This window comes from Paramormyrops kingsleyae, chromosome 21 (genome assembly GCF_048594095.1).
Source record: "Paramormyrops kingsleyae isolate MSU_618 chromosome 21, PKINGS_0.4, whole genome shotgun sequence".
Taxonomy (NCBI): domain Eukaryota; kingdom Metazoa; phylum Chordata; class Actinopteri; order Osteoglossiformes; family Mormyridae; genus Paramormyrops; species Paramormyrops kingsleyae.
Genome location: NC_132817.1, coordinates 10392879 through 10416834, shown reverse-complemented (window position 1 = coordinate 10416834; position 23956 = coordinate 10392879). Strand labels below are relative to the sequence as shown.

Sequence of the window (23956 nt, the reverse complement as noted above, 5' to 3'; positions counted from 1 at the left end):
CCTTGCAAAAAGGAAAGGGGGGGGGCACTCCATGGCCTCATTTGCATAGATGGTGTAGATGGTAACGAAGCAGCAAACAAAAACAAAATTAGGAAATTTCTGCTAAAAGCATAACTATTTGTGCTAGTGCAAGTGCATAGTGTCCTTTGTCTGTCAAAATGCAGCATATTTCAATTGACAGTGCTCTAAATTTCATTAGGTTTTGACCTGAAAGTTAACTGTTTTGAACAGATTATCGAAACGTCTGAAAAATCGGCTGTAGTTGTACAAAGTTTTGCTGGTGGCGAACACTGACTGAGAGAAGTATTCGTGAAATTTGGGGGAAGTGGTGATTGAATGCATATTGTGTCAAAGCAATGCAAACGTACACATAGTTTAGCTCACATGGTCCAATGGTATGGTGCATGTGTTAAGTGTTGTGAAAAAGTGGACATGGTATTGAGACACGCGTTAAAATGATTGGAAAAAACTGTATTTTTACAATGCAACATGACAGTAATTTGTGCCAAACTGGAGGATACAGCCACACTTTATATATGTAATTTGCAATGCTGAAAGTTGTTAGTGTTTTTTAGCCTAATGAGTGCCCCAGTAGTGTTGTTGGCTGACAGCATTTGTCATGGTTATGGCAGCATGAGTCACTTTTTGGTGAATTGTGAAACGTTTTGGTGGTTGTAGGGCATTTTGCACCAAAGGTTAAGTGGTGTGCTCAGTTGTGTATTGGTACAGCCCACTGTGTTAAGTGTTTTGAAAAAGTGGACATGGTATTGAGACAAGTGTGAAAATGATTGGAAAAAACTGTAAAATAAACAAGAACTACTTTTGTGTGTAAAAATTGTAATACCAACCAATTCTGAAATGCTGCAATATATTTCATTAGAAATCATGTAAGTGTTGCTGTTTCTTTTTTGCAGTATGTAAATATTTCATTCCTAGCAGAAAATGCCGATCCAAAGATGGCCCCTTTTGTACATGTGGCAAATTGGCACTAACCAAACAAATTCCTAGATAGGTTCTTAGCTGAAATTTCAGGCTGGTGTGTGTTTTCATTCAGCTTTCCAGCTTCAACCATTGTAAAATGCTTGGGGTGATCTAGGGCAGGGGTTTCCAACTCCAGTCCTGGAGAGCAACTGTCCAGTAGGTTTTTCTATCCTACCTGGCTTCTGATGAGTCACACCTATACTCAAGTAAATACCAGGAACAGGTGTGGCTCATCAGAAGCCAGGTAGGATAGAAAACCTACTGGACAGTAGCTCTCCAGGACCGGACTTGGAGATCTCTGATCTAGGGGGATGGTGGTGGTCTAGTAGTTAGGGATCTGGCTGGGCTCCCATTAGGAACCCCAGAAGATTGTGAGTTCACTCCCAGGAGGTGCCATCATTGTGCCCCTGAGCAAGGCCCTTGACCCCAACTTGCTCCAGAGGGACAGTCCCTGTAGTTACCGTACTTTACTATAAGATGCTTTGGATAAAAGTGCCTGCTAAATGAATAAATGTAAATGTTGTACTGTAATATATGTGTTGCCATACCCACTGTTTTAGCACAGATTACATTGTGTTGCCTTGCAAAAAGGAAAGGGGGGGGGGGGGGCACTCCATGGCCTCATTTGCATAGATGGTGTAGATGGTAAAGAAGCAGCAAACAAAAACAAAATTAGGAAATTTCTGCTAAAAGCATAACTATTTGTGCTAGTGCAAGTGCATAGTGTCCTTTGTCTGTCAAAATGCAGCATATTTCAATTGACAGTGCTCTAAATTTCATTAGGTTTTGACCTGAAAGTTAACTGTTTTGAACAGATTATCTAAACGTCTGAAAAATCGGCTGTAGTTGTACAAAGTTTTGCTGGTGGCGAACACTGACTGAGAGAAGTATTCGTGAAATTTGGGGGAAGTGGTGATTGAATGCATATTGTGTCAAAGCAATGCAAACGTACACATAGTTTAGCTCACATGGTCCAATGGTATGGTGCATGTGTTAAGTGTTGTGAAAAAGTGGACATGGTATTGAGACAAGCGTTAAAATGATTGGAAAAAACTGTATTTTTACAATGCAACATGACAGTAATTTGTGCCAAACTGGAGGATACAGCCACACTTTATATATGTAATTTGCAATGCTGAAAGTTGTTAGTGTTTTTTAGCCTAATGAGTGCCCCAGTAGTGTTGTTGGCTGACAGCATTTGTCATGGTTATGGCAGCATGAGTCACTTTTTGGTGAATTGTGAAACGTTTTGGTGGTTGTAGGGCATTTTGCACCAAAGGTTAAGTGGTGTGCTCAGTTGTGTATTGGTACAGCCCACTGTGTTAAGTGTTTTGAAAAAGTGGACATGGTATTGAGACAAGTGTGAAAATGATTGGAAAAAACTGTAAATGATAACAAAGCAGCAAACAAAAACAAAAATACGAAATCTCTGCTAAAAGCATAACTATTTGTGCTAGTGCAAGTGCATAGTGTCCTTTGTCTATCAAAATGCAGCATATTTCAACTTACAGTGCTCAAAATTTCATTAGGTTTTGACCTGAAAGTTAACTGTTTTGAACAGATTATCGAAACGTCTGAAAAATCGGCAGTAGTTGTACAAAGTTTTGCTGGTGGCGAACACTGACTGAGAGAAGTATTCGTGAAATTTGGGGGAAGTGGTGATTGAATGCATATTGTGTCAAAGCAATGCAAAAGTATACATAGTTTAGCTCACATGGTCCAATGGTACGGTGCATGTGTTAAGTGTTTTGAAAAAGTGGACATGGTATTGAGACACGCGTTAAAATGATTGGAAAAAAACGCAAAGTGATTTCAATTTTGTTTTCAATTGTTTTGAACGGAGTATCTAAATGTCTGCAAAAATTGTTGGAATTGTACAGAATTTTGCTGGTGCTGAATATTTTCTGGAACATGTTTTCATGAATTTTGGAAGAAGTTGTTGCATATTGAATGCATATCATATGAACGCAACGCAAAAGTATTCTTACTTTAGCTCACATAGTCTAAAGGTATGGTGAATGTGTGAAGTGTTTTGAAAAAGTGGACATGGTATTGAGACAAGTGTGAAAATTATTGTAAAACACTGTAATATATTAGAGCAGTACTTCTCAATCCTATTCCTGGCCCCCAGCCGCCAGAATGTTTTCATTCCAATCCACACTGCCTTCAACCTGCCACATTCATTATTAGCCTATAAAAGACCATATGAGCCTGATTAAGGTAGGGTTGGAATAAAAACATTCTGCCAGGGGGCTACAAGTTACATGACTGCAAACCACTGTACTGTATTACAGTAAAAGACAACACTCTGAAATATGATCTTAAGATTTATTTAAGAATGAATTGATATTAATAACAGTTTCCATACAGTTCTTCCAGGATCTGCCACAGGCTGAACTCTTCAGAGTCAACTGCATTCATTGGGGTCTCCTGCTCCACCCGGGTTTGGGGTTCCACTGAGATTGCGTGGCACCCTTCGTCTTGGGAGTTGGGGATGTGTCCAGGAAACTGAGAAACATCCTGGACATCCAATCCATTGGCCATATGAGCTGCTTGGTTGTTCCAAGACGTCTCCCAGCTACTGAGGATTGGGTCCTGGTGTGTATCCATATCACATCCCTCAAACAAATTAAGAGGCCAGTCCAAGGTTATAGCAGCAAGTGCTGTCCCATCAGGCTGGGGGACGTCGCTGAGGAACTCCAGGTCCTCTAGGCTCCATTTCTGTTCCACAAGTGAGGGAACAGAATTACATCCATGCTGCTGTGTAGAGCTTCCTGGCACCGGATGGTTCTGTGAGTTAGATAGCCCGGTAGCCTCTGTCATTCCAGCCATCTGCCTGCTTTTCTTAGCAGCCCTATCTGCCTCCTTGATTCTACTCTGTCCACCATTTTCCAGTCTGACCTCACTGGGGGCCTCTGCTTCACTGAACCTCCTTTTTACCCCACGTCTGGTGCAGGCTCCCTTGACATCAGGTCCACACTGTGATCTGGGATTGCCAGGATCCTCACAATGTGAGCTGCTGTCCAGGGACCAATACTCTGCAGTCCCGTATGTGACCTCCATCAGCCTCTTGTATTTTGAGCTGAAGCTGTTTGGATTTTTGCGCCTTTGGCGAAGCCGCTTGCCCTTCTTGGGTGGTTCTGTCACCACTGGGATGCTGCTGGGTGGCAGAAAAGGAGGAGGCACCTCACTCCCTTGGTGAGGCCAGACGCTCCACACTGGAGTGGCTGCGGCCATTTGGAGCTCTACAGGTCCAGATGATATTGGGATGTTTGGCCCAGGGGCAGCCAGCATTCCCCCAGCAGTGTAAACGCTGGGACCATCACCGCACGGAATGAATGTGGCTACCCTGCTCAATCCTTCAATTAATGTACAAAAAACAAACAAGAGTTCTTCTTAACACATAGCAGAATGGCAACATTTATTTGATTTAGATATCTCCTTTAAATTTCAATCCAAACTTTTGGAAATGTCACAAAAAAATCACTATTTTAATGTCATATAACACGGTGAATGATTGTGCTGAGAAATATATGCTTACCATTCAGTTGATGAAACATATACGGGCTGTTAATTTGCAAATTATGTTGAGAATCCATATTTCAAGTCAAAGACACCTTGCACCTTCAAAGGGAATATCAGTTTGATGGAATCAACTGCCAACTGGCTCCGTTTGCTGATTCCGGAACTCTGATGTCACGATGTTTTTTTATGAATTTGCATCTACAGCAAATAGGAATCTTTGTAAAATCTATTGAAGAAATGCCTGAAAATACTGTTACCGGTGTGAGGGGGGATGTCCTGGGGAAAGAACAAGTCTCATGCTTTTGTTGACACCAGCCCCCCAATCAGTGGTTTGCACTGTTGCTTCACACCTATGGGATCAGGGCTTGACACTATCTGAGCTCTACATGTTTGCTTGTTCCCCCTGTGTTGTCATGGGGTTTTCTCCCCAAAAACATACTACAGTGAACTGGAGTTGCCAAATTGTCCGTAGGCATGAATAGTGTAAGTGCCCTGCTATGGGTTGACACTCCATCCTACAGTAGGTTATACCCTTTGTTACACCCATCGATTCCGGCATAGGTTCCGGACCCCTGCTACCCTAAATATAACCAGTGGATGCAAAAAATGGATGTATGGGTGGAAATGGAACCTCTGATTTCAGGATGCCATTAAGATTTGACATTGTTACAACCAGGCATACTGATTACAGCACAAAATATCTAGAATACAAACTGACTGTCTTTGGGTGATTTATTGTAAAAATAATACATATATATTACAGTTTTTCCCAATTGCTGAAACACTATGTCATGAACATTAAGCTGGATGACCATATGCTTTACTTCAGTCCTCGAAATGACTACACTATTCCCAGAATTAAACACTGTGTTCCTGTCTGGTCTATTTGCATATGTCCCAGCATGCCTCACTGTCGTACTGAAAATAGCCGCAGTCTACTAATGTTGTAAACTACGAATAATTCTCTTTCAAATAAATGTACTGTTTTTATTATACTGTTTAATGCATTGTATGTGAATAAATTAGACAACAAGTTGTAGGGTTGAATGTATGTTTTTTAACAATGTGGCGACGGCGAGCCATGCGCTGTCTGGCCTATTTGCATATGTCCCAGCATGCCTCACTGCCGTACTGAAAATAGCCGCAGTCTACTAATGTTGTAAACTACGAATAATTCTCTTTCACATAAAGGTACTGTTTTTATTATACTATTGTATGTCAGTGAAAACACAGGCAACATGTTTAGACATGTAAGGCGACGAATGGCCGCAAGCCCTCTATAATTATGTCTTGAGCGATGTTTTCGGTGGGCCGCGTGGTGAAGCAACATGGCCACCAGTAGCCATAACGTATACGGTACGGTACGTGGCAACAAAACTGGGGCGGGGGGGTCATTAGTCTTTAAAAGGACAATATACATTACACTTGTTTATTAATGTACTGGTTTAAATGCGTTTTTAGGATAATAAAACTTTTAGCAGCGTAATTTTATCGGTGCTCTGGACTCGTCCATCTTTTCTAGCTAGTGATGAAAGAGGGTATGGTGTTTTTAAACGGTAAAAACAATAGCTGTGTTTTGTTAACGTGTTATTTTAAACAAATGTGCTGTTTTATGTCAGTAAAAGCGTACCCAGTATGTTTTTAGGGTGAAATTATACGGTCTAGCAATGTTTCACTTGTTTTGATATGCCAGACAGCTAATGGTCACAGTGGGAGAACGGGGTCTAGCACACTAGCTATATGGTCAAGAATTTAGGATATATTTTTGTTGTGTTACCCTTTTTTGTTAATGTGTTATTTTAAAAATAAGTATAAAACATGTTGTGAAACATTTTATTCAAAGTGCTTTAAGGGTAACTTTGCTTTACAAAAGTTTAGTCAAGAGGCGACTTGAAAATAAGCAGGACACAGCCACTGATGATTCAAACAAGGAATAAAACAGCTTAGCAGTAGCTGTCATCTTGTTATTTAAAGAAGGTGGACACGGTTATTTAATTACATATAATAGTAGCTAGTAAGCTACATTTAGAATCAAGCATCAAATACGCATGAAAAACTTTTATTTGGTAGAATAATGTCTAGTTGTCCTTATGGAGATGCCCAGCTGGGAGGGGGTAACCCCGCCTGAGGCTTTATTAAGCGAGCGAGTGGCGAGCACAAAATACAGATTCATCTGAAAGCTTGAAACAGACACAGGCATCTTCGCTGATCAACTTTCAGTGCAACGATGGAAATGCTAAACTGGAGGTATGCTAAATCTTTAACTATTTTTGACCAAAAGTTTTTTTCTATGCTGTCAAGCCCGAGTAAGGACTGTGAAACAGGATTGCAATAGCGCTAAGTTATTGTTCGTAGTTAGTTATCTCAACAGGTTTTGTTGTTTAAATGCGGCAAAAGACTGAAAGTGTTTTATGCTCACAGTTGCAGATAACAGCGATCTATTAAGCACACCAGGGGCTACTTTCAGAGACAACCGTGAAGGGCCTGAGACCAACTTTAAGCGAAAAAGTGTTGATAGTTTTAATGGTGAGTGTACATGGTTTACCTTACTGGTGCTTTTTTTGTTTAAAATTGGACAAAGTCTGAATGTGTTTATATTCTCAGTTTCAGGGGGTGGATGGCAAACCCCAGAAATGGCAGCACAGATTGACAAAAAAAAAAACTGTGTAGACCGTGGTTGAAAAATGTTGTAGTGAAGGGGGTCTTGAGGTTTAACCCAATTCCACCATCTTCCACAATGGTTCAAAGGGTTATTGATACATTTTAAAATAAGTTGAAAAATGTGAGGAACATAAGCAGCAAAATGGATGAATTGATACGCGGTGTTATGGTCAATGAATACGATACTGATGTAGATGCAGCCGCTCAAGCGCTCTGGGATATGCAGCGAGACAAGCAGGTCCCAACAGACGTTGTACACTGAATGTAAATGTTTGCGATTGACTCTGGTCAAAAATATGTTTGAATATTTTTTTATTTGTTTGTAGTCCTTCTAATTAAATGATCTGTCTCGAAAATATTGTGTCATTATTGCTAGATGTTCACTATGTCTAACAAAGGGTAACCAATTGAACCCTGAAAACATTCACAATTCTATCAGTCAAGTATAACCCCCTGAAGAATCATCTGTTTCATTTATTTCAAAGCAGACGCTTTTGTGCAAAAGCTGTATCCCCATATCCCTAAACAGCCACCAGAATCGGTGTCCGATGTGCTTCTAACCCTTAATTGCCCCCGTAAACAGCTTATCTCTGTCATGTATGATTTAATTAGCTCTTTAAATACAGTTTGTACTCTATCCATGAAAAACCTCGGGTATCAGCCTTGTGGGATATACGCGTCTTGGCTTGGGTACACCACGCGTCTTTGGGCTGCCAAGCCTCACTCATGTGTTAGCTGCCTTTATGCATGTGGAATCTTGCATTTCATGTAATAACTTTTAAACTTTTCACCGCTGTTTCTTTTGCATTTTTAATATTGGGCCCAAGTATTATTGTCACATTTGCTGGGATCTTCCACACTTAGCTCTCATGAATGTGAATCATTTTCACACTTGTCTGAATACCATGTCCACTTTTTCAAAACACTTCACACTGTGAACTTTACAAACATGCACCTGAGCATATCAGTTAACTTTCGGTGCCAAATGCACTAAAACCACCAAAACACTTCACCCAAAAGTGACACATGCTGCCAAACCTATAGCACATGCACTCTCCCACAAGACGACTTTGTCACACAAAGTACAATGCATGAAAAAACACAAACAACTTTAAGCGCTGCAAAATGCATATATATGTGTTGTGTCCTATATTTTCACACAATGTTTATTGCAAAGTAAAAGAAAAACGTGACATTTCTTACAGTAAACATTGTAATACAAGCAAATAACACAGTAAATAAATTCAGCTGTGCAATACACTGGAAAAGAGAAATACATTACAGCCACTTACCAATTTAATCACTTAACCAATTACATTCAATACAAAAAAAAAAACAAAAATCTGCAAATAGCAAAGTTTCACTGTATACAGTCAAGTATACTGTTGACCTGGCCTAATCCATTCGGTCCTTTGCATTTGGCCATAAATTTTCATCGACATCACACCGAATATTTTCTCTTGCAATGCACCGAGGAAAAAATCTCTTTGAGAGTCTTATCCAGCTCTGGATGTCCTCCACATGGATGTTCATACACCCAACAGCCATTGCATCTAAAAGCGACATCTGATCATGTGGCCGATGGTCACAGGAAAGGGACACTCCATGACCTCATTTGTATAAATGATAACAAAGCAGCAAACAAAAACAAAAATACGAAATCTATTTGTGCTAGTGCAAGTGCATAGTGTCCTTTGTCTATCAAAATGCAGCATATTTCAACTTACAGTGCTCAAAATTTCATTAGGTTTTGACCTGAAAGTTAACTGAACAGTTTGAACAGATTATCGAAACGTCTGAAAAATCGGCAGTAGTTGTACAAAGTTTTGCTGGTGGCGAACACTGACTGAGAGAAGTATTCGTGAAATTTGGGGGAAGTGGTGATTGAATGCATATTGTGTCAAAGCAATGCAAAAGTATACATAGTTTAGCTCACATGGTCCAATGGTACGGTGCATGTGTTAAGTGTTTTGAAAAAGTGGACATGGTATTGAGACACGCGTTAAAATGATTGGAAAAAAACGCAAAGTGATTTCAATTTTGTTTTCAATTGTTTTGAACGGAGTATCTAAATGTCTGCAAAAATTGTTGGAATTGTACAGAATTTTGCTGGTGCTGAATATTTTCTGGAACATGTTTTCATGAATTTTGGAAGAAGTTGTTGCATATTGAATGCATATCATATGAACGCAACGCAAAAGTATTCTTACTTTAGCTCACATAGTCTAAAGGTATGGTGAATGTGTGAAGTGTTTTGAAAAAGTGGACATGGTATTGAGACAAGTGTGAAAATTATTGTAAAACACTGTAATATATTAGAGCAGTACTTCTCAATCCTATTCCTGGCCCCCAGCCGCCAGAATGTTTTCATTCCAATCCACACTGCCTTCAACCTGCCACATTCATTATTAGCCTATAAAAGACCATATGAGCCTGATTAAGGTAGGGTTGGAATAAAAACATTCTGCCAGGGGGCTACAAGTTACATGACTGCAAACCACTGTACTGTATTACAGTAAAAGACAACACTCTGAAATATGATCTTAAGATTTATTTAAGAATGAATTGATATTAATAACAGTTTCCATACAGTTCTTCCAGGATCTGCCACAGGCTGAACTCTTCAGAGTCAACTGCATTCATTGGGGTCTCCTGCTCCACCCGGGTTTGGGGTTCCACTGAGATTGCGTGGCACCCTTCGTCTTGGGAGTTGGGGATGTGTCCAGGAAACTGAGAAACATCCTGGACATCCAATCCATTGGCCATATGAGCTGCTTGGTTGTTCCAAGACGTCTCCCAGCTACTGAGGATTGGGTCCTGGTGTGTATCCATATCACATCCCTCAAACAAATTAAGAGGCCAGTCCAAGGTTATAGCAGCAAGTGCTGTCCCATCAGGCTGGGGGACGTCGCTGAGGAACTCCAGGTCCTCTAGGCTCCATTTCTGTTCCACAAGTGAGGGAACAGAATTACATCCATGCTGCTGTGTAGAGCTTCCTGGCACCGGATGGTTCTGTGAGTTAGATAGCCCGGTAGCCTCTGTCATTCCAGCCATCTGCCTGCTTTTCTTAGCAGCCCTATCTGCCTCCTTGATTCTACTCTGTCCACCATTTTCCAGTCTGACCTCACTGGGGGCCTCTGCTTCACTGAACCTCCTTTTTACCCCACGTCTGGTGCAGGCTCCCTTGACATCAGGTCCACACTGTGATCTGGGATTGCCAGGATCCTCACAATGTGAGCTGCTGTCCAGGGACCAATACTCTGCAGTCCCGTATGTGACCTCCATCAGCCTCTTGTATTTTGAGCTGAAGCTGTTTGGATTTTTGCGCCTTTGGCGAAGCCGCTTGCCCTTCTTGGGTGGTTCTGTCACCACTGGGATGCTGCTGGGTGGCAGAAAAGGAGGAGGCACCTCACTCCCTTGGTGAGGCCAGACGCTCCACACTGGAGTGGCTGCGGCCATTTGGAGCTCTACAGGTCCAGATGATATTGGGATGTTTGGCCCAGGGGCAGCCAGCATTCCCCCAGCAGTGTAAACGCTGGGACCATCACCGCACGGAATGAATGTGGCTACCCTGCTCAATCCTTCAATTAATGTACAAAAAACAAACAAGAGTTCTTCTTAACACATAGCAGAATGGCAACATTTATTTGATTTAGATATCTCCTTTAAATTTCAATCCAAACTTTTGGAAATGTCACAAAAAAATCACTATTTTAATGTCATATAACACGGTGAATGATTGTGCTGAGAAATATATGCTTACCATTCAGTTGATGAAACATATACGGGCTGTTAATTTGCAAATTATGTTGAGAATCCATATTTCAAGTCAAAGACACCTTGCACCTTCAAAGGGAATATCAGTTTGATGGAATCAACTGCCAACTGGCTCCGTTTGCTGATTCCGGAACTCTGATGTCACGATGTTTTTTTATGAATTTGCATCTACAGCAAATAGGAATCTTTGTAAAATCTATTGAAGAAATGCCTGAAAATACTGTTACCGGTGTGAGGGGGGATGTCCTGGGGAAAGAACAAGCCTCATGCTTTTGTTGACACCAGCCCCCAGTGGTTTGCACTGTTGCTTCACACCTATGGGATCAGGGCTTGACACTATCTGAGCTCTACATGTTTGCTTGTTCCCCCTGTGTTGTCATGGGGTTTTCTCCCCAAAAACATACTACAGTGAACTGGAGTTGCCAAATTGTCCGTAGGCATGAATAGTGTAAGTGCCCTGCTATGGGTTGACACTCCATCCTACAGTAGGTTATACCCTTTGTTACACCCATCGATTCCGGCATAGGTTCCGGACCCCTGCTACCCTAAATATAACCAGTGGATGCAAAAAATGGATGTATGGGTGGAAATGGAACCTCTGATTTCAGGATGCCATTAAGATTTGACATTGTTACAACCAGGCATACTGATTACAGCACAAAATATCTAGAATACAAACTGACTGTCTTTGGGTGATTTATTGTAAAAATAATACATATATATTACAGTTTTTCCCAATTGCTGAAACACTATGTCATGAACATTAAGCTGGATGACCATATGCTTTACTTCAGTCCTCGAAATGACTACACTATTCCCAGAATTAAACACTGTGTTCCTGTCTGGTCTATTTGCATATGTCCCAGCATGCCTCACTGTCGTACTGAAAATAGCCGCAGTCTACTAATGTTGTAAACTACGAATAATTCTCTTTCAAATAAATGTACTGTTTTTATTATACTGTTTAATGCATTGTATGTGAATAAATTAGACAACAAGTTGTAGGGTTGAATGTATGTGTTTTAACAATGTGGCGACGGCGAGCCATGCGCTGTCTGGCCTATTTGCATATGTCCCAGCATGCCTCACTGCCGTACTGAAAATAGCCGCAGTCTACTAATGTTGTAAACTACGAATAATTCTCTTTCACATAAAGGTACTGTTTTTGTTATACTATTGTATGTCAGTGAAAACACAGGCAACATGTTTAGACATGTAAGGCGACGAATGGCCGCAAGCCCTCTATAATTATGTCTTGAGCGATGTTTTCGGTGGGCCGCGTGGTGAAGCAACATGGCCACCAGTAGCCATAACGTATACGGTACGGTACGTGGCAACAAAACTGGGGCGGGGGGGTCATTAGTCTTTAAAAGGACAATATACATTACACTTGTTTATTAATGTACTGGTTTAAATGCGTTTTTAGGATAATAAAACTTTTAGCAGCGTAATTTTATCGGTGCTCTGGACTCGTCCATCTTTTCTAGCTAGTGATGAAAGAGGGTATGGTGTTTTTAAACGGTAAAAACAATAGCTGTGTTTTGTTAACGTGTTATTTTAAACAAATGTGCTGTTTTATGTCAGTAAAAGCGTACCCAGTATGTTTTTAGGGTGAAATTATACGGTCTAGCAATGTTTCACTTGTTTTGATATGCCAGACAGCTAATGGTCACAGTGGGAGAACGGGGTCTAGCACACTAGCTATATGGTCAAGAATTTAGGATATATTTTTGTTATGTTACCCTTTTTTGTTAATGTGTTATTTTAAAAATAAGTATAAAACATGTTGTGAAACATTTTATTCAAAGTGCTTTAAGGGTAACTTTGCTTTACAAAAGTTTAGTCAAGAGGCGACTTGAAAATAAGCAGGACAGCCACTGATGATTCAAACAAGGAATAAAACAGCTTAGCAGTAGCTGTCATCTTGTTATTTAAAGAAGGTGGACACGGTTATTTAATTACATCTAATAGTAGCTAGTAAGCTACATTTAGAATCAAGCATCAAATACGCATGAAAAACTTTTATTTGGTAGAATAATGTCTAGTTGTCCTTATGGAGATGCCCAGCTGGGAGGGGGTAACCCCGCCTGAGGCTTTATTAAGCGAGCGAGTGGCGAGCACAAAATACAGATTCATCTGAAAGCTTGAAACAGACACAGGCATCTTCGCTGATCAACTTTCAGTGCAACGATGGAAATGCTAAACTGGAGGTATGCTAAATCTTTAACTATTTTTGACCAAAAGTTTTTTTCTATGCTGTCAAGCCCGAGTAAGGACTGTGAAACAGGATTGCAATAGCGCTAAGTTATTGTTCGTAGTTAGTTATCTCAACAGGTTTTGTTGTTTAAATGCGGCAAAAGACTGAAAGTGTTTATGCTCACAGTTGCAGATAACAGCGATCTATTAAGCACACCAGGGGCTACTTTCAGAGACAACCGTGAAGGGCCTGAGACCAACTTTAAGCGAAAAAGTGTTGATAGTTTTAATGGTGAGTGTACATGGTTTACCTTACTGGTGCTTTTTTTGTTTAAAATTGGACAAAGTCTGAATGTGTTTATATTCTCAGTTTCAGGGGGTGGATGGCAAACCCCAGAAATGGCAGCACAGATTGACAAAAAAAAAACTGTGTAGACCGTGGTTGAAAAATGTTGTAGTGAAGGGGGTCTTGAGGTTTAACCCAATTCCACCATCTTCCACAATGGTTCAAAGGGTTATTGATACATTTTAAAATAAGTTGAAAAATGTGAGGAACATAAGCAGCAAAATGGATGAATTGATACGCGGTGTTATGGTCAATGAATACGATACTGATGTAGATGCAGCCGCTCAAGCGCTCTGGGATATGCAGCGAGACAAGCAGGTCCCAACAGACGTTGTACACTGAATGTAAATGTTTGCGATTGACTCTGGTCAAAAATATGTTTGAATATTTTTTTATTTGTTTGTAGTCCTTCTAATTAAATGATCTGTCTCGAAAATATTGTGTCATTATTGCTAGATGTTCACTATGTCTAACAAAGGGTAACCAATTGAACCCTGAAAACATTCACAATTCTATCAGTCAAGTATAACCCCCTGAAGAATCATCTGTTTCATTTATTTCAAAGCAGACGCTTTTGTGCAAAAGCTGTATCCCCATATCCCTAAACAGCCACCAGAATCGGTGTCCGATGTGCTTCTAACCCTTAATTGCCCCCGTAAACAGCTTATCTCTGTCATGTATGATTTAATTAGCTCTTTAAATACAGTTTGTACTCTATCCATGAAAAACCTCGGGTATCAGCCTTGTGGGATATACGCGTCTTGGCTTGGGTACACCACGCGTCTTTGGGCTGCCAAGCCTCACTCATGTGTTAGCTGCCTTTATGCATGTGGAATCTTGCATTTCATGTAATAACTTTTAAACTTTTCACCGCTGTTTCTTTTGCATTTTTAATATTGGGCCCAAGTATTATTGTCACATTTGCTGGGATCTTCCACACTTAGCTCTCATGAATGTGAATCATTTTCACACTTGTCTGAATACCATGTCCACTTTTTCAAAACACTTCACACTGTGAACTTTACAAACATGCACCTGAGCATATCAGTTAACTTTCGGTGCCAAATGCACTAAAACCACCAAAACACTTCACCCAAAAGTGACACACGCTGCCAAACCTATAGCACATGCACTCTCCCACAAGACGACTTTGTCACACAAAGTACAATGCATGAAAAAACACAAACAACTTTAAGCGCTGCAAAATGCATATATATGATGTGTTGTGTCCTATATTTTCACACAATGTTTATTGCAAAGTAAAAGAAAAACGTGACATTTCTTACAGTAAACATTGTAATACAAGCAAATAACACAGTAAATAAATTCAGCTGCACAATACACTGGAAAAGAAAAATACATTACAGCCACTTACCAATTTAATCACTTAACCAATTACATTCAATACAAAAAAAAAACAAAAATCTGCAAATAGCAAAGTTTCACTGTATACAGTCAAGTATACTGTTGACCTGGCCTAATCCATTCGGTCCTTTGCATTTGGCCATAAATTTTCATCGACATCACACCGAATATTTTCTCTTGCAATGCACCGAGGAAAAAATCTCTTTGAGAGTCTTATCCAGCTCTGGATGTCCTCCACATGGATGTTCATACACCCAACAGCCATTGCATCTAAAAGCGACATCTGATCATGTGGCCGATGGTCACAGGAAAGGGACACTCCATGACCTCATTTGTATAAATGATAACAAAGCAGCAAACAAAAACAAAAATACGAAATCTATTTGTGCTAGTGCAAGTGCATAGTGTCCTTTGTCTATCAAAATGCAGCATATTTCAACTTACAGTGCTCAAAATTTCATTAGGTTTTGACCTGAAAGTTAACTGTTTTGAACAGATTATCGAAACGTCTGAAAAATCGGCAGTAGTTGTACAAAGTTTTGCTGGTGGCGAACACTGACTGAGAGAAGTATTCGTGAAATTTGGGGGAAGTGGTGATTGAATGCATATTGTGTCAAAGCAATGCAAAAGTATACATAGTTTAGCTCACATGGTCCAATGGTACGGTGCATGTGTTAAGTGTTTTGAAAAAGTGGACATGGTATTGAGACACGCGTTAAAATGATTGGAAAAAAACGCAAAGTGATTTCAATTTTGTTTTCAATTGTTTTGAACGGAGTATCTAAATGTCTGCAAAAATTGTTGGAATTGTACAGAATTTTGCTGGTGCTGAATATTTTCTGGAACATGTTTTCATGAATTTTGGAAGAAGTTGTTGCATATTGAATGCATATCATATGAACGCAACGCAAAAGTATTCTTACTTTAGCTCACATAGTCTAAAGGTATGGTGAATGTGTGAAGTGTTTTGAAAAAGTGGACATGGTATTGAGACAAGTGTGAAAATTATTGTAAAACACTGTAATATATTAGAGCAGTACTTCTCAATCCTATTCCTGGCCCCCAGCCGCCAGAATGTTTTCATTCCAATCCACACTGCCTTCAACCTGCCACATTCATTATTAGCCTATAAAAGACCATATGAGCCTGATTAAGGTAGGGTTGGAATAAAAACATTCTGCCAGGGGGCTACAAGTTACATGACTGCAAACCACTGTACTGTATTACAGTAAAAGACAACACTCTGAAATATGATCTTAAGATTTATTTAAGAATGGATTGATATTAATAACAGTTTCCATACAGTTCTTCCAGGATCTGCCACAGGCTGAACTCTTCAGAGTCAACTGCATTCATTGGGGTCTCCTGCTCCACCCGGGTTTGGGGTTCCACTGAGATTGCGTGGCACCCTTCGTCTTGGGAGTTGGGGATGTGTCCAGGAAACTGAGAAACATCCTGGACATCCAATCCATTGGCCATATGAGCTGCTTGGTTGTTCCAAGACGTCTCCCAGCTACTGAGGATTGGGTCCTGGTGTGTATCCATATCACATCCCTCAAACAAATTAAGAGGCCAGTCCAAGGTTATAGCAGCAAGTGCTGTCCCATCAGGCTGGGGGACGTCGCTGAGGAACTCCAGGTCCTCTAGGCTCCATTTCTGTTCCACAAGTGAGGGAACAGAATTACATCCATGCTGCTGTGTAGAGCTTCCTGGCACCGGATGGTTCTGTGAGTTAGATAGCCCGGTAGCCTCTGTCATTCCAGCCATCTGCCTGCTTTTCTTAGCAGCCCTATCTGCCTCCTTGATTCTACTCTGTCCACCATTTTCCAGTCTGACCTCACTGGGGGCCTCTGCTTCACTGAACCTCCTTTTTACCCCACGTCTGGTGCAGGCTCCCTTGACATCAGGTCCACACTGTGATCTGGGATTGCCAGGATCCTCACAATGTGAGCTGCTGTCCAGGGACCAATACTCTGCAGTCCCGTATGTGACCTCCATCAGCCTCTTGTATTTTGAGCTGAAGCTGTTTGGATTTTTGCGCCTTTGGCGAAGCCGCTTGCCCTTCTTGGGTGGTTCTGTCACCACTGGGATGCTGCTGGGTGGCAGAAAAGGAGGAGGCACCTCACTCCCTTGGTGAGGCCAGACGCTCCACACTGGAGTGGCTGCGGCCATTTGGAGCTCTACAGGTCCAGATGATATTGGGATGTTTGGCCCAGGGGCAGCCAGCATTCCCCCAGCAGTGTAAACGCTGGGACCATCACCGCACGGAATGAATGTGGCTACCCTGCTCAATCCTTCAATTAATGTACAAAAAACAAACAAGAGTTCTTCTTAACACATAGCAGAATGGCAACATTTATTTGATTTAGATATCTCCTTTAAATTTCAATCCAAACTTTTGGAAATGTCACAAAAAAATCACTATTTTAATGTCATATAACACGGTGAATGATTGTGCTGAGAAATATATGCTTACCATTCAGTTGATGAAACATATACGGGCTGTTAATTTGCAAATTATGTTGAGAATCCATATTTCAAGTCAAAGACACCTTGCACCTTCAAAGGGAATATCAGTTTGATGGAATCAACTGCCAACTGGCTCCGTTTGCTGATTCCGGAACTCTGATGTCACGATGTTTTTTTATGAATTTGCATCTACAGCAAATAGGAATCTTTGTAAAATCTATTGAAAAAATGCCTGAAAATACTGTTACCGGTGTGAGGGGGGATGTCCTGGGGAAAGAACAAGCCTCATGCTTTTGTTGACACCAGCCCCCCAATCAGTGGTTTGCACTGTTGCTTCACACCTATGGGATCAGGGCTTGACACTATCTGAGCTCTACATGTTTGCTTGTTCCCCCTGTGTTGTCATGGGGTTTTCTCCCCAAAAACATACTACAGTGAACTGGAGTTGCCAAATTGTCCGTAGGCATGAATAGTGTAAGTGCCCTGCTATGGGTTGACACTCCATCCTACAGTAGGTTATACCCTTTGTTACACCCATCGATTCCGGCATAGGTTCCGGACCCCTGCTACCCTAAATATAACCAGTGGATGCAAAAAATGGATGTATGGGTGGAAATGGAATGGGGGGTTAACCTCTGATTATGGGGGTACGTATCCTTCCCGCATAGGCTGATTGCCGTATTGTAAGCAATTTTTCGTAAATTTGTGATAGCACTGACAATTTGCCTTTTTTTCTACATTTTTATTAGTAACACAGTTTACTGTAATATTTATTCTTGCTTTTCAGTGTTTTATAATTGTTAGCTACATTTTTTTATGCTCGCTGTAGGCTACGCCGAGCAGCCTAGCCTAGCCTATGGGACTTGTTCTCTTTAATTCGTGTACGGCCATTACGCAGTTTTTTATGCATTTGTACCCACCCCTGTTTTACCTCTGTTTTACACCGGATGTGTATCTGCTGCGGTGTGACTGCGCTGCATTCCCATTCCGTCCGAGGCCGTCCGCCAATTCGCGCTGGACGCGTTTGTGGTCCGTATCTGATCCGGCGCGCCACTGGTTTTCGAGATCACATGATCACGGGAGAATAACATTTAACACAACATTTATCTATGTTTCTATGGATAAAATAATGTGTCACTCCCATGTAGGTTACTGAACACTTTATTAGGAGTTTACAAGTACTTCACAGTACAGGTTACTTTAATTAAAAATCAAGTATTTACATAATTAATTGGAAGATTCAAAACTTCTGCAGTTTCACTCCACACCTTTCCGTCGAAACTCCGCGATGATTCCCCGACCCTCTTATTATCCTACGATTGCCAATAATTATTTCTACCTTTGCTTTAGTGTTGAACACGTATTGATACTAATGGTAACACTTTATAAAACTGTTCCGTAGTTAACAGGTAAATATGCAGGAACTAAGCAGCAACAAATGAGTAGTGCTTCATTAACACCTAAATTAGTACTATTCACTACTAAGGAGTTATGCTTAATTACTCAATAGGTAATAGTGAACTAATTATTATAGTAGTTCGCTAGTACTTCATTAGGAACTATTGAGTATTGCAGGTCTCATTGGGAATTATCTACTAACTATGGATTATTTCTAATAACTACTAGTTCATTACTCGTCAAATGAACAGTGCTTTTTTTGGACTAACTGGGACGTATATGCTACTGTTCTCAATGGTTTTTGGCATTTTTTTCCTTTTGGAAAAACAGGCTTGTTTCTTCCTACTTGTTACTTGTTTGTATGACATACAACTTATTCTACAAAAATTTACTGCCTAAAATATGTATACAGTACCTACATTTTAATTGTTGACCTCACTTCAGTCTGTGTGCCAGTGTTCTTCAAACTGTGCTTTGAAGTCCAACTGAAGGGATGGTCAATCAGAGACTCGTGTTTTGCCACATGATGTGCTCTACCACATATTGTTGATCCTTTCTAAACATTAAGAAATTAATGTATGTATTCACTTCCGTCTCTTTTTTTTACGTCCTTGTGATCTCCATCCGTCTCACTGCTCGACCCAGGCCACCCGACGCCTCTTGGTTAGCTCCTCTACCTGCTGTCCATATCCTCTTTTCCAAGTGGGAAACCGAAAAAATCTCATATTGTGCTCCTCCTTCACCAAAACAATGCTGTGTTTTGGTGAAGCCAAACTACGTAAGCTGTACTTCATATTATTTTATTGTAGTCAGTCAGTTTTGCTCGTTGTCTCAGATCCCGGCAGCCATCTGCATGGCCTTCAGCCGCTTGTACTTGTTGTGCATGAAGACACATCATTGGCAGATCACATGGAGGGATCAGGGAGATGCGGATCAAGCAGCCGGTTCTGTTCCGCTGACTCCTGCAGCCACTCCCGGTCCTGATGGTCCTGCTTCCGGCACTCGTCCAGCTCTCGGTGCTCTTGAGCTAGCGGGTCTCTGAGCTACAGCATGCCTCCTCATGCACATGCAGAGCAGCCTCTGCCTGCTGCCTCTGCCGATCGTGTCCGCAGCAGGGGTCACCCCACGTCTCTGAAGCGAATCCATCGGGCTGGGAGTAGAGGTTTCAGGACATGCTGCACGGGTCCCATGCATCTTGGGTGGAGCGGGGAGTGCCATCCTCGCTCCGGTGTCTCCTGCCCGTCTGCCGCTGGCTCTGGTGTGGGTTTCCGGCCAGTGACATGCCCACTGCCCTTTTGTCCCGTAGCACCTGCAGCTGAGCTATCCTTGCCCTTGCTGATCACTTCAAGCATCTCACCTAATGCCTAATTTCATTGTAGTTGATGATTGCATCACCAACCTTTCATTTCTTCCCCATGTGAATTCAGCAACGGATAGGACCACTCCGAATGGGACGAAGAGGATTCAGAAAAGGACTCCAAGTCTAATGTTTTGTGAATAACACAGGTTTTCCGCATGTACCAAGGGGGAAATGTGGAAGAAAAATTGAAAGTTAGGTGGGTTTGGGTACATTATGGGATTGTTGTTCTGTCTTAGGCCTTTAGCCAGAAGATGTTGTTTCTTCTTGTTGGACTCACGGACAATGTACTTGATTAGACATGCTGGAGTATGCTTACCTGATGCAGTTAGAGAGAATTGTCATAGCAAGAAAGACGGGATACATCTGGTGGCTGAAATGGAAATTATGGACTTGTGAGGGAAGGTTGCCTTGGTAACAGTAAATGGAAATAGGAGAAGATGGGAGGGGAGAATCCTGTTTCCAATAGTTTGAGCTAATAATACAAAGCAGCTATATAATATCATTGTATAATATCACAGTTAAAATTGCATTATCAATATAAGCATAAATAGTGTGACAATGAAATCAATAGACAATCAGGTAATCAAGTGATAGGTTAAGTGATCATAATGCACACACACAATGAACAATGGTGAAGATCATGGGGAAGGAGGAAATCAATTGCTGGACATGCTGTATGGTAACCAATCTTGTCAAAGAAGACCTTGTAAGGGAGTGTTGAAAAAATATATAATGGTGCACTTATTCTTTGTTTGCAGAGGTATGCGGAGCATGCTGTTAGGCTAATTTGCATCATCTCACTAATAAACTAAATTTTTCTTTATCAATTTTGAGTCATTGATATAATTGTTTTCCTGGCTAGAGCTAAGGTATAGGAGGGTCATTCAGAGATTGTTTTTTTTTTCTTCCATACTAACCAGCCTGCAAGTGGCACTCTAATTAATTCCAACAGACATGCTCAGGTAGTGGCATCTTGTGGTTTGTCATATATGTAAGACTTTATTAGCGATAAATCAGGCTAAGTACTTTTGTTCCTAAGGACAAAATTAAATTGTATCAGCTAAACGTTGGAGTTTTTACAACCATTTACGTTTACTGCAATTGGCAGACGCCCTTACATAAATGCTTAGAAGTCTCATCAGTGAATACTATACATTCTCATACTGGTTCAATAGAACCTGGCTAAGGATACTATCACTCTAAAAAGCTCCGTTGGCAAGTATTTTTTTATTTTTTTTTATAATACTGAGTATAATCCTGGAAGTACGAATCCAAGTACTTCTCAAGTTGGGGGATTGGAGAGAGTGTGGTGCAGTGCAGGATATGATAAGTGCTTTTAGGTAGGAGGGTGCTGGACCATTTTTGGCTTTGTAGGTCAGCATCAGTGTTTTGAATCTGATTTAGGCAGCTACAGGAAGCCAGTGAAGGGAGCGTAACAATGGTGTGGTGTAGGAGAACTTGGGAAGGTTGAAAATGAGTCGGGCAGCTGCATTCTGGATCAGTTGCAGAGGATGAATGGCGCTCAGAGGCAGACCTGCTAGGAGTGAGTTACAGTGGCCTAGTCTCAAGATGACAAGAGATTGAACAAGTACCTGAGTGGCCTGTGTGGACAGAAATGGATGAACCCTTCTGATATTAAAGAGGATAAATTGACAGGACTGGGAAAGATTGTAAGAGGAAAAGGACAGGTGATTGTCCATGGTTACCCCTAGGTTATGAGCAGTGACTGAAGGACAAATTGACTAGAGTTGTCCAGGGAGATCACAAGATCCTGGTGTGGGGATGGATCAGCTGGGATGAATAGCAGTTCAGTTTTGCTGGGGTTGAGTTTCAGCTGATGAGCGGTCAGACATGCAGAGATCTGAGTGGAGACTTAAGTGTCTGAGGGAGGAAAGGATAAGTTGGGTGTCGTCTGCATAGCAATGATGAGAACCCATGTGAGGATATGACCTCACCAAGAGACCTAGTATAGAGGGAGAACAGAAGAAGACCAGGAACTGAGCCCTGAGGGACACCAGCAGAGTCTGCATGGAGTAGATGTGGGTCCCTTTCATGTCCCTTGATATGACCGGCCTTCTTGGTAGGAAGCAAACCACTGGCATGCTGAGCCACTCCATAAGGATGGACATTTAATGAGCAAGTATTTGTAATTTGTAACAAGATTTTTGATGTATTTGTTCCTAGTCATGATACCTTGCATGAATTCTGAGTATGACTTTGACTTTTACACCCAATGCTGGTGCCAGAGTTAATCTGAGGAACAGGCCCAAGATTTTCAAAGGGGGAGCAAATAGGTTGGGCGATATGGACCAAAAAACATACCTCAATATTTTTAGGCAGAATAAGTGTAAGCTACATATATCAGTATATTCTGTGAAGTGGGCTTCATGTTTCATTTTAAATCAAAGCCACTTGTGAGATGTTCCAAACACTTTTATTAAAACAGTATGGTAAAAATAAAATGCAAATACAGGATTTCCTTTCCTGTTTGCAAATACAACTATATACTATTAAGACTACAACTGCATTCCTGCCCCCTAATTCTCTCCCACAGCTGTTGATCATTTGTCTTACCTCTCGTTTCAGCCCTTGTGTGGATCACTCCAGCTGCCCGTCTTCTGCTCCCTCATTAGTCAAATATATAGTACAAGTGCCCTCCCTCCCTTCCTCCAGTTCCCCTCGTACTAGCAATGCCTTCTGTTGGTCATCCCGTCCCTCGTGTTGTCAGTCTTTCTGTTTTCCCCTGTTCCCTGTTGGCCTCATGGCTCAATACATTGAGCATCTGGTTATTTATGAGCCTTTCTGTCCTGTGTTTGAATCCCACAGCCTGTATTTTTGTATTTTGCTCCCTAGTGTTTTATTTGAGTTGTTCTAGTTCCTGTGTCTGGTGATTTTGCATTTGGTTTTGGTTTCGTTCCTTGTGCCCCTGCTTGTGTTTTTACCTGTCTGTAATTCCCCAGTGTTAGATTCTGTTTCCGTTTCTTGCTTATTTCTTAGTTTCCCTGTTTTAGTTCCCTGAGTTAATTAGTTTCACCTGTGACCTGTTTTCCCAGTCTTTGTTAGTCTCACCTGTGATCTGTTTTCCCAGTCTTTGTTAGTCTCACCTGTGACCTGTTTTCCCAGTCTTTGTTAGTCTCACCTGTGACCTGTTTTCCCAGTCTTTGTTAGTCTCACCTGTGATCTGTTTTCCCAGTCTTTGTGAGTCTCACCTGTGACCTGTTTTCCCAGTCTTTGTTAGTCTCACCTGTGATCTGTTTTCCCAGTCTTTGTTAGTCTCACCTGTGACCTGTTTTCCCAGTCTTTTAGTCTCACCCTGTGATCTGTTTTCCCAGTCTTTGTTAGTCTCACCTGTGACCTGTTTTCCCAGTCTTTGTTAGTCTCACCTGTGACCTGTTTTCCCAGTCTTTGTTAGTCTCACCTGTGACCTGTTTTCCCAGTCTTTGTTAGTCTCACCTGTCCTGTGTTAGTCTTGTTACACAGTTTTAGTTTCAGTATTTAAATCCCCGCTTCTGTTCGGTTCCCCAGTGGTTCGTTGATTGTTTGAGATGTTTCTGATAGTTGGATGTAGTCTAGTTTTGGATATTCTGTTTGTTGCCTCCTGCCTATTTGCCTGATCCCCCCCCTTGTACATTTAGTCTTTGTTTTTCCCCCTTTAGTTTTTGACCCCTCGGGGTCCTTTTGGTTTTGTTACGTTTATAGTGTTTTCTGTTCTATTAAATAAACCCCTGTTAAGTAAGCCGCAAGTGGGTCGTCTGAATTTCTGCCTGCACCATGCCACGTCCATGTTCCAAACCTGCCCGGATCCGTGACACCCTGTTCCTGTTTCTTTAATAAACCCCTCGTTTTTTTGCCCCAACGCCTGTTCCTGCCTCCTTTGT

At 41.3% G+C, this 23956-nt stretch overlaps 2 long non-coding RNA genes across 3 annotated transcripts; both read left to right on the top strand.

Annotated features, from left to right (window-relative positions):
* Positions 1–5621: 5621 nt before the first annotated feature.
* LOC140581534 (uncharacterized) lies at positions 5622–7205 on the top strand. The gene is made up of 3 exons (XR_011984625.1): positions 5622–6753; positions 6928–7032; positions 7111–7205. It is a non-coding gene; the product is annotated as an uncharacterized lncRNA (long non-coding RNA).
* Positions 7206–12033: 4828 nt separating this feature from the next.
* Positions 12034–20905, top strand: LOC140581508 (uncharacterized). Of its 2 annotated transcripts, none has more exons than XR_011984600.1 (3): positions 12034–13154; positions 13328–13432; positions 16157–20905. It is a non-coding gene; the product is annotated as an uncharacterized lncRNA (long non-coding RNA). The 2 variants fall into 2 exon arrangements; XR_011984599.1 differs by having other exon boundaries at positions 13511–20905.
* Positions 20906–23956: the final 3051 nt, after the last annotated feature.